The sequence below is a fragment of the Lagopus muta genome, chromosome 12 (genome assembly GCF_023343835.1).
Source record: "Lagopus muta isolate bLagMut1 chromosome 12, bLagMut1 primary, whole genome shotgun sequence".
Classification (NCBI taxonomy): Eukaryota; Metazoa; Chordata; class Aves; order Galliformes; family Phasianidae; genus Lagopus; species Lagopus muta.
The window spans coordinates 15,353,909-15,365,718 of record NC_064444.1 but is presented as its reverse complement, the minus strand read 5'-3'; the positions used below and the strand labels follow the sequence as shown (position 1 = coordinate 15,365,718).

The 11,810-nt window shown below is 45.5% G+C and overlaps 1 long non-coding RNA gene across 8 annotated transcripts in view; it reads left to right on the top strand.

The window, feature by feature from the left end:
* The window catches only part of LOC125699406 (uncharacterized), a 39,133-nt gene that overhangs the window by 17,590 nt on the left and 9,733 nt on the right, over window positions 1-11,810 (top strand). For 4 of the 8 annotated variants that reach the window (XR_007379539.1, XR_007379540.1, XR_007379538.1 and 1 more), the window contains one exon: window positions 1-7,412. This exon is cut by the window's left edge. This is a non-coding gene — a long non-coding RNA (uncharacterized LOC125699406). Of the gene's footprint in view, window positions 7,413-11,810 lie in introns of those variants that run through there. The other 4 variants (XR_007379541.1, XR_007379544.1, XR_007379542.1 and 1 more) reach the window with 3 other exon arrangements.

Below are 11,810 nucleotides of genomic sequence, written 5' to 3'. Positions count from 1 at the left end.
TAAGACTGTACTTGCAAAGGAGGACATTTACAAAATGAAAGGAAATGAAATAAACAAACCCATGCCATCTCAAAAGCCAGGTCAGTTTAGCCAACCTGAATGACACTGCAGCTTAACAAAGCCAGACTTCAGCTGTACTGGGACTTCACGTTACTCGCTTCTGCTGCTCTGAAAAGGGCTAAAAGCAGAAATTGCTTATAGAATCTGCTCCTCTAAGGTGGAAGAAAAGCTGCTCAAAATGCTAACAATGATCAGCTAGCTGCCTTGAACTCGGTGGGATCAGAGTTTGAACACTGTTTTAATAGAGATAAAAAAGATGGTCTCTGGTTTTGTTGCCGTCCTGATTCAGCCAATGAGTCAGTCATCCCTAGATTGCAACAGGGGCCTTCATCCTTCACCTGCCCAGGATCTTCTGTGTAAGCAGCTGCGTTTGTAAAACTATTCTGCATCTAAATGACCTTACAGATAGCTGGAAATTCGCACATCTAACTGTGGCCGGTGTGATGTTAAAACCAAGCTGGTCAGAAGCACTGCAGACAACCAAAGGCATCTCGATCTGACTCCAGTGCGAGAGAGCTTGGAGGAGCACTGATGGGGACTGTGCCGCCGCTGACCCTGGCACCATGTGCTAACCTCTACCTCACTGTCTGCTCAGTCTGGGCTTCCACTTCCTCTGGGAGAATGGTCATCGGCCGGGGCCAGAAGCCAAGAGGATTTGGATATCCAGCACTATCTAGCTCTTTTGCAACTCTAAGATTCTGTTTCTCAATATTGCAAGGATTGTTTGCTAAACGAAATAATCCCTCTAACTGAAAAGAAAATCATTATGTAAAAAACAGAAATAAGGTCAGCATCCTTTACATGCCTTGTTACCACGCAGCAATTAACTGGACCACTAAGGGTTAATTCTGATCCTGAGTGGGCCCAATCAGGTTTGTTTCTGCCATCTTATTAGGTTAAATAAATAGAAACTTCTTGCAATATCCATCCACAATGATAAGCAATTCCCACTATAATGGATGGCTAATATATAAATTCAGCCCACATCAGTTTTGTGTCAACTAGCAAAAACAGAAACAATGGAAACTAGACAGCCATGCCTCCGCATAGGTCAACAACCAAGGTTATCTGTATTCAATTACTGGTATCTGCAAACTTGCATACTGTCAGCTGATCGTAGACTAAATGAAAACTTATCATGCACAGAGGCAGCAAATACATTTATTTGAAGCAGGCATCATATTAGTTCACTGGTTTGACTGTGGTTAAGGGAAAAAAGGGGGTTATCAGTCTTTTGGGAAATTCTTTCAAATATAACCTGCAGCAAATATCTAAAATTGGGGATTATCTATGTTATAAATCTTTGTTCAAAAAGTAGAAAAGGAACAGAAATTACTCCGTAGCCCTCTAAGACGATAAATTATATTATTTAACAATAGATAAACTTAGGGCACCTTTCCTGTGGAGCAGCCCTATTGTGAATTCGGCTTTAATCTGCTTCACCTTAACATCTGTTCAGTGGAACCAAAGATTTGGCTGTTTCGGACGCAGACAATAATTTGTTTGTTAACCGCTTCGCTGGAACAATACATCATTGCAGAAAACAAAGCCTACCAACACAACGCGTTTTTATCTGTTTCCTCTATCTGTGTTCCTTTTTCCACAAGTGCAAGTTCAGGTTTTTGAACTGTTTTCCTAGTGATAATTTGTGATGCTGTGAGTTTCATAACCCTGGAAAAACATTTTTTTTTTTCAACCTCCTTTTTCATCTTTGACCAACAGATGTTCTGTTCAAAACGTGTAAGTACTCATGAGGTACGTACCAGCAAATTATAATTGCTAACGCCCCTGTGGAAGGAAAATGTCAATAAATATTTGTTATCACTGGCCTGTTTGGAAACAAAGGCATTTGCTTAACAGAAGTTCACGTGCCAAACCTTTTTATGCATCTTTTCCAGCAGTCCATTCAATTAGACATCTAACATTTTGTTTCTTTTCAGAAGAGGAAGTGAAAATAACCTCACAGAAGCAAAAATAAAGCATAAAAGCATGAGGGCATCCTGTATTCCATAATCCATAAAGTGCAAAATAGCACTTCAGCTCCTTTCAGGGATCTGAATGCGGCCACAGAGCTGAGCTGTGATCCAGCTCCAGCACTTCACCACTGCACACCAAAGCAGCAATCAAGGGTAGAAATCTAAATGCATGGCACCGTAATGCAGAGAAATGCCCCATTAACATGTGACTGCTGACAACTGCAGTCCATACCTATGGATAATCTCCCCTTGCCAAATGACTACAATCTTAGTCATTGCAGACTTAACTGCAACTCCTCTAGCGAGACATACAGAGTATGCTTAGTTCTGACTTCTCCCCATGTCAGTGTAGTCTGGACTCATCCTGCTACTGGAGGAGGAGGTAAAACTTACTTTCTAGATGAGTGAAAAAAGCAAATGCTATCATTTTCATACCTGGGTGGTAAGCTGCTAGAGGCATTCAGAACTGTCATGCAGAAATAACAGAAAAACTTACTTATGCCACCAGTGCAGCAAAGTAGTTAACACATCCTTGCACTGTGCCATCCACTTCAATCTGCTTCTTCTATCTCCCTCATTTTATCTCCGGGTGTTTCTGAAGCTGTAGTTCTATTCTAAAGACTAGGACTAACATCTAACACATGCTGTGATGATTTGACAAATCAGCCTCTGCACCACTAAAATGAATGCTGTTTTACAGCGTGGACAGCTTGTGTTTCAGCCAGCGCACCCCACGTGGGCTGGAGCTTCCTTGCCTTCTCCATGGCTTTTTGTCCTCTTGTTGATGCAGAGAGCAAAGGAATTGCAGGGTGCATCCATTCACCTGGCTACAGTGGAGCATCCTTAAAATGCAAGAAACTAGCCATTCTAATGAGACAGAAATGGCTGCCACCCAAGGCAGGGGAATTTTTCCAAGTCTGAACTCTATGCAGGAAGCAACTTCTCAGTAGCTGCTTGTTTTATGGATTCATTTGAGGAGCTGATAAAGTTGATAAGAGGGCTCCTGAGGTGTTTCACAAATCAGGAGGACAGGGATCTGCATTTCTGAGAAGTCATATGCAGGAGTTTGGGTCTAGAAGAACTGTGACCTACTTAGAAGACTCTGACTTAAGCCCCAAATAATTCTCTTGCTCAAGCATGAATTACAAGCAGCTGAAGAAAGATGAGCTTTCGCACTTGCGCTGCAGCCAACTTTGCCCACATCTAATGAGGAAAAGTAGGACTCGGTGCCATTTTGTATTCCCGTGATGCGGTGCAGATGGAGGCTCGGCACACGCTCCTCTGTCTCCCCTTGCAAAGCGCAGAGCTGGAAAGCATCAGGTTGGAGAGCAGAGGAAATGGTGGCTGCGAGAAGCTGCCTCACCCATGGGAGCGGAGTCGGCAGCAGCTCTGGTGAGTGGAGATGGCTGAACTGGAGGAAAATATTAAACGGCCCATGGCCAAAAGCTTGGGGAGTAGAGCAGCAGCCATGCGTGGAGGGAGGGGAAAGGCTGAGCCATCACACCTCAGCTTAACCAGCCTCAGCAGAGGCAGAGAAGGTGGCACACAGGGGCTGGCCTCAGCCCTGAGCTGGGTGCAGGCTGCGCTTGTGTGCCAGGCCCAGGCCCTGCCTGCAGCCACGTGGACCCGCGTCCCATGGATGGAGCAGTGCAGTGAGCCAGCCTTCTGATGCAAGATGGGAACACAGCTGGGCTGGGCACCACTGTGGGATTATGAACTAAAAAATAATGGAAAAAGGCCCGTGGGGAAAGGGAATGCAACTGATGGGAGAAATATCAGAAGAGATGGGGAGGATGCATCCTATGTGCATGCTTTAACCGCTGGGCTGTGGATGTGAGTGAGGCTCCTGAGTTCTGTCATGCAGGCCACGCTGGGCTGCCCAGGTGCGCAGGCTGACAGTGCACAACATTACCTGCTCACTGGGTCAGGGCTGCCCTGTGCTGCAGGCAGGGTTTTGTTCAGCAAGAGAAAGGTTTTCTACATAAAAGGCCTTATATTCAAAAGACACCATTTTAACTTGGCTGCAGCGGCATTGGGAATGCATACTGGGGAACAGGAAAAGTCCACGGGGCGGCTTTTGTCAGAAAACAGTTTCTGGAAAAAATTAAAGTTCTCTTGAGGCATGTAGAAAAATTCCAGGACACTGTATTATTATTGTTGTTATTATTACCCTTGATCTTTTGGAAGGTGGAGAGGGAACGCATGCCGTTTTAAAGAAAGAAGACAGGACATCTGCAGCCTTTAAAAAGCAAAGCACAAAGGCTGCTGGGCTCTCCTTACAGCATTTTTAATTATCTTCCTTAAGTTTCCCAAATAAAAACACATCACATTGAGCCTCACCCAATAAAGCTATGTGGGTAAATACAATACCCATTGTCTAATCAATATCATATTGCTCATGGCTTTAGCTCGTTCAATATCTGAGATCATTGCCTCCCTACTCACACCTACGGATGCCAATATCTGCTTAATGTTGGACAAACTGCAGTTGTCATTCCCTGTAACGGAGTTCTTTAATCTCATTAATAACCTACAGATACCAAAGTGCAGCTTCAAGTAAAGCTGGCTGGAGCGTGCCAGGTTTCCGGAGTTTCAGCTCTGGGGTGGGGTGGGTTAAAGAGCCCTGCTCCTGGTGGGGCTGCAGCCCCTGCCCCACTGCTGCTGTGCTAGGGCACCCATGAACAATTTTTTATTTTTTTAAGTCAAACGCAGAGAGTGAAGAGGTATGGAGAGAGTGATGGGTATGAGCCCAGCCAGATGCCGTGACCAGGACACAACGTATAACAGAAGCACATCCTCCAAAATACTCCTTCTGGGAAGCACTCTGCACTCAGGCATGCCACAGTGCCCACCCATCATCCCCACTGTAACACGGGCAAGCAGCGAGAACGCGCCTGGCCTGAGGCCTGTCCCAGCAGAGCATCCCTGAGCCCCGCAGCCCCGCGCAGCTGTCCGGGCGCGCTGCCGCCACGTCCAAGCTCAGCACGGCTCTGGGGAGCCCAAAATGTATCGTGAAATAAAAACAGCTGCGAGGGAAACTCATATGACTAGGATAGGTGCCATCTAGCAATTAACAGCCAGAAGTTTTGATCTGGAAAATCACATTTATTTTAATTGCTTCGCTGTTGTGTTCATAAAGAATTTGGCTCATTTTAGTATTTTCCTTATTAGATATACGATTTAACTTTGGAACAATGTAGTCATTAGTTCCATTGTTCCAGATTTTTCATCACGGGGAAATGAATGATGGAGACGTGTTCTGCAAGGAAGATTGTTTATAAATATTTATCCTCGTCTTAACAGATATTTCTGTAATCCAGCTGAATTTTCTAGCACAGAATTCAACAGTTGTTAATCTGGCGCATGGCGAGCGGCACATTTCCTAACCTCTGAGTTCAGCGAGCGATCTTATCAAAAGAACCAAGCAAAAGAAGGCTTTTGTTTTATGATTATTATGATTATTTCCTTCGTAAGACCCAATTCTTTCCATTCCCTTCAGTGGGAAGACGCCACCACCACTGCCGTCCACTGACCCCACGGTAGGCACTGCCCTCTGTGCCATGGGCAGGATCAGGCCCTTCACATGGGGCTGGGAGGGGAGCCATAAAAAATGCATGGGCCTTTCTGCTGGGAACGAGGCTGCTCAGCTGAAAGGAAATGGGAGGTGAAAGATGGAATTTGGCAGTTGTGCGCCGCTCCACCATTTGGTGCTTGTTGTGGGACTCCAGCAAAAGGGAGCTATCACTACGGGCATAATTTACTTGATTTTAAGGATCTGTATGAATTCTGGCACCAGACCAAGTAGCCATTAGCTATGAGGAGTGCTTCCCAATGCTCATTTGTTTTCCATGTGTGAATTTTCGCTCATCTCATTCTTCAGAAAAAAATTTTTCTTCATCAATTCCATGTGGAAAATACAACAAAAATCCAGATAATGAATTAATTCAAGAAACACAACAGTTTTTGTTTTTTTAAATGGAAAACTACTAGTTCTGGAATCAGACTGTCAGCCTGCTTTGATTTCTGATATCTTAAAGCTAAGTGTTATAAAATGATACGGTTGTTCACATGCTCCAGGTTAGGCTTTTGGGCAAATTACCCTAAATAAGGTAACTCAATAGCTAGGTAGGCAGGCTTTAATGCTATTACTATTAGGAAAATATCATTAATACGAGACATATGCGGGCCACTATTGCATCAGCAGGGCCTCGCTCAGGCAATGTGGGAGCAGTGCCGTGGATTGCAGCAGCAGTGCTGGGCCTTCAAACACGTAACGTGCCTTAGTCTTGAGGTCAAAATCTGTTAATGCAATTTTGAGTATAAGAACAAGAATTTAAAATCCATGTGGTTTTAATGCCACGTTCTGAGATGGGGGGGCAGGGTTTGTTGTGTTTCTTTATTTGGCCTGCTTGCACTGAACGTGAACTCCTTCAAAATCTGTGTGTCACATTAAGACTCATTTGTGAGATACGATGAACGAAACAAAATCTCATTCCATTTCTTTGTTCAAAAAGTTTGATTTTGGTTGTGTTTCACATTATAAGGATCATCATTGGTAATTTGCATTTACTTCTCATTGAAGCATTACACAATAAACCGAAACTGTGTGTCAGATGTACTGCTCCCACATAAGTGCACTGAAATAAAGTGAGACCTCTAAGAGGATGCCTGCCTTTACAACGAGCGTTCCCGTTTCAAACAATTAATATGTTTGGATTTCTTCATTTTTGCGGTCTCATAGCACAACTTATAGCTAAAGCACTGTGTTGAACACGCATATTTTGGAGCGAGCTCTTCTCTGTGTCTATTTAACAGCTACTCACAGCTGTCTCTGCTTTAAACATATTGGGATAACATTTCATTACAAAGCCTTGATGCAATAAGAAAGGGAAAATGGATGCAGGAGGGAGGGCAGAGGGTGAGTGTATGGCCAGCACCTCATGCAGCAGGACCATGCTGGCAGCGGGGGGGTTAGTGGGGAGAGGGCAGGGGCATCCTCAACCCGGGCACTGTGGGCACGGTGGGCCGTGCATCCTGAGCTGCTGCTGGTTTGGCTGTGGAAAGCACACCTGCTGCCCCCAGATCTTAGCATGGAGGAGGGAAAGCTCCCATTCATTTCTCTGAGCGCTAAGACACAGAGAACTGGCTCAGCGGTACAGTAAGCACAGAGCAAGCAGCAGTGACAGTGACAGGAAGGTACTGTCCTGCTGGGTACTGGCCACCACCTGACTGCCATGCAGAAACAGCTCTGCTGGTGCCTGCAGGAGACTGGTTTTAATGTGGCATATCTGCTTAACAGCTTTGCTGATCATGCTGCTGCTACATGTGCGCATTTGAAATGTACTCTTAAATTTACTTTGAGGACTTCCTTTGACCTCCCACAGCAGATGTGGGAACCCGCCAGCCTTGAGCTGCACACAGAGTACAGTGCAGCTCCTGCTGCCTGTGTCCCCCAGCTCCCATACGCAGCTTTGTTCTGCAGGCAGGGCTCCCACCATCCGCCCTGCACACTGCTGTGTAAACCAGTGTCACCTGCTGTGCCCCTACAAGTCCATGAGCCATGGCAGTGCCACAGCCCTGGGCAAGGCCCTCACTCCAGCAACACTCTGTGATCTAACATACAGATGTACTGAAATGTCTTTATGTAGAGACACATGATGCACACACACACATACCTTTGTCTCCTTATCCATCTCTCTGTATAAAGATATATATACAAAGAGCACAGTAACACTGTGTGATAGAGCAGATTACCTGCAACAAACGCTATTCAACACAGTCACCACCATTAGCTCTGCATTTTCACCAGCAATGAACAAGAGTCCACATGCCACACTTGTACTAATCTGCACCAGCAGAGGTGACCACTGTCCCTGCCCACCACTTCACTGCACTCACATCCACTGGCTGGTCTCCATAAATATCCAGCAAGAGTCAATGAATGTCAGTGATGCCCTTTGTTTTTTTAACTTACCTGATCCTGGGGATTCTCCCTTGAGCTCTGCACCTGATGGAGGTGTTACCGTGGTCAGGCTCTGCTTTCACTGCACCCGTGGTCAGCCTTGCTGAGTGCACCTTCTACTGCGAACATCTCTCACTTCAATCTCCATGGCTGCAGAATCCTTTTTCTAAAATTTAAATTATAACCCCAGCAATTATGATAGGAACTTAAATTCTTATACTGACTTACAGCCTGAGTGTGTCATGATGCCACCAGCAAGGCAGCCATGCACAGGCCTTGCAGCAAGCAGCCCCACGTGCCAATGAGGACTGGCACGGCACTGGCTCTGCTACCTATAGGCACAACTTTACATAAAGAAAGTAGAACATTTTTAAGAAACAACATCTCCTTTTCACTTTCTCAGTGAACTCATGTCTGTTTTATGGTGCAGCAGGCCTGGATTTGCAAGGCTTCAGTCTTCTGGTTTGCAGTACCAGAAACATACTACTATCTGTGCGAATAAAGCATTTTCTCCAAGAACACGCATAATAGTTTGAGTCAGCCTACCAGATGGGTTGTAAAACACTTTGAAACAACTCCACTCGAAGGATATTATACTCCTGGAGCTGTGTGTTTGGTTTATTATAAACAGAGCTTTCTAAGTAAAAAACATAGAAATGCTGTCTACTTCTGAAGCAATCTGACATGTGGAGCTGCTCTAGATCTCTGCAGAAACAGAACTGAATTTATCACTCTCCCTAAATATCAAAGGGTCCCGAGAAGCAGCCGTATCACTTTGGGTCTTTGTAACTGGAAGGCAGTGCGGGTGACTGACAGGCCCACATACTTTTAATTTATCAGCACTCGGCAGCCTCCCTGCCGTGAGCCAGCTCCAGATCTTCCTGAGTGAGCTCCTGCTCCTCAGCAGCACTGCAGGACAGCATCCCGGTCCATAGGGTAGCAGTTTGCCCTTTTTGTCCCCAGACGTGGCCCCAGGATGGTCCATGGCTCCACCATGTCCATCCCCACTGCCAGAGGTGATGCCCACACAACAGCCCTGACTGCTCCCCTCCCTCCCAGCTCACACCCTGGGGATGCTCACTCCTCACTCACAGCCCAACCCAGGACACCCAGTGACCAGACCAGCCAGGTGGCACACAGTGTGGCAGAGGCAGTGAAGCCAGGGATGTGTTCCTGGTGGCACCCACTGACAGAGGCCAGACCTGAAGCACTGGACCTGGCTGTGGGGCACCCACATCCTCACTGGCACCATGGCCACCCCATTTCAGATCCTGCCTCATCAGTCACACCTCACTGTGTGACCTTTCCATTGTAAAATGGTCCTCTGGGACTGGCTCTGTAGACAAGGCCATTGTGTCTCCCTAGTAGCTGGGAGAAGATCAAGTCAGTGAGTTTCTGCACCATGGAAGAACCAGCAGTGGCTCAGGGGCTCATGTTTTATCTCCAATTCAGTGGTAACATCTTCCACCATCTCACATTTAGGTTGGCTTCCATATTGGCAAGGCTCAGGAGACCTGGGAAGGGCAGTGAAGCACTGTGGCCAACACTTACCATTTCCAGTCACTGTTTCACTCTTTTTTCGGAGCCTGAGACACTGTGATTGTCCCTGTAAAACACAATTAGTGCCTGCATTATGATTTGTTAACATCACCCAGAAGAGAAAAGCTAAGCGGATTTTTAATCTGAATTTGTACAGACTTTTCTGTCGTTCTTTAAGCAGCTCCGTTATTATTTTTCCCATAATTTGTATAAAGTACTTAGCATTCAAAACAGAGCCTTTTTAACCTTTTGCCCAACTTAGCTTTATGTACTTTAAAAAAAAAGAAGGGGGGCGGGGGGGACTGGAGGTGGAGAGGGAGAGAAACCCTTTAAGTGCCCTGGGCCTGGGTTCCTTCAGTGTGCAGGCTGTAAATGTTTTACTTTGATTTGAGATACATGACAATAAATTAGGGGACATTTATCAAAGCTGCTTTGTTGCATTGCTGACAAAAGCTGCTTTTTGCATAAATTACTGCATTATACAAATACACTTAGCAGGATCCTGCTTCTTTGATGTTAGTGGAGGAGATTTATGTCCAATGGAGTTTTTATTTATCTGCCCTGTTCACCTCAACAAGGGCAGGACATATTCCTCAATTAGTTCCATACCCCTAGAAATGACATATATATCTCACAACTAGAAACAGAGAAATTTAAACAAAACAACACAAAAAAAGCAAGTGCACTTTTTCTGGCAAGTCTAAACTACCGTACGGCGTAAAAAGTAAATATTAGGCTGGCGCTCTGCCTTTGAAATCTTTGTTCTGAGATGACTTTGAAAACTATTTAAGTAAGCTAGTTTTTACAAAACAATATTCCCTTTGCAGAAAAGCTTTTCTAGACTTCATTAAGGGACTAAGTAAACACGAGTCCACTTCACCAAATACTTGGTATCCAAATAAGTAGGTTAAAAGAACAGATTCCCTGTGTGTAATCCTCTGTGGAACCGTATTTATGCTAAAATCTCTTTCGATGAATATCTAATAAACCAATGACGGGCACTGTAGGCAAAACGGTGAATTAAGATGGTTAAAAAGGAACTCATCCAATGAATAAATTGGCTGAACAGTCACTTTTCTTAAATGAACACAGAATCTCTTGAACACAATTTGGAGCACCATTCTTCTGCCACTCACCATCTCCAGCCCTCAGCTCACAGGTAATTTATTTTGTCACTGGGTCACCGGTTCACGCAGCCCTATGTGGCAACATGGAGTTGTTACCATACGATAGCCTGAAATAATTCCACACAACTCCTTTCTGTCCCGGATTTAAAAGCAAAAAGGAAACACAAAGCAACCTGCAAAGGCAGGGGCTCAGCAGAGGGAGCTGAGTGGTGGGGACCACAGCGGCTTCACAGTGCTGCTCCTGGGGTTCTCTAGCAGTACCCAAGTCAATGGGCCATTCGTTGTCCTTAGTGGGAGCAAAACCCAAATTTCCCACTGCCCTCCCATCACACACACAGTAATGCACATCACTCAGTGGTTTGTTTCTTAATCACCTCTGAGCAAGAGCACGCAGAGGAGAGCGCCTGAGGAGGACACGGCCAGCCAGGCACAGCCCATGCTGCCAGGCTGCTGTGCGCCCTGAAGCCCAGCCCAGAGAGAGAAGGAAGGCAAGCTCCTCTGAACATTCAATGAACACAGGAAAACAAAATTACACCAAAACAGACTTTCATTATTCAGGCAGCTCTGGGGACGAGATTCCACCCAGCGCATTTCAATGATCCCAGACAATGGATTACTATCATAATTTGTTCTTAAAGTCTGTTTAATTGGCTTACTTAGCCACCTGTTCAGAAGAGTTACCAGAAAACAGCAGTTTTGCTCCATTTCTGAGCTCCAACCATTCATCATTCCACCTCCTTCTCTTCCAGCTGCTATAAAATATCAAGCAATGTCTAGCACAGATTTTAAAATAATCTCATTATCCAAAATGCAACGTAACCAACCAGGAGGGAGCTGCAAAGCTGCAACAACAATATGCTGATAGGGGCGTGTACTCATTGGCTGTTCCTACTGGAACACTAGGAACACAGTATTACACACATGCATGTACAGTCATGGTGTAAAAACATAAAGACTGATATGCATATTCAAGGTATGTAAATATAGAATCATAGAATGGCCGGTGTTGCATGGGACCACAATGCTCATCCAGTTCCAACCCCCTGCTGCGTGCAGGTCGCCAACCAGCAGCCCAGGCTGCCCAGAGCCACATCCAGCCTGGCCTTGAATGCCTGCAGGGATGGGGCATCCACAGCCTCCTTGGGC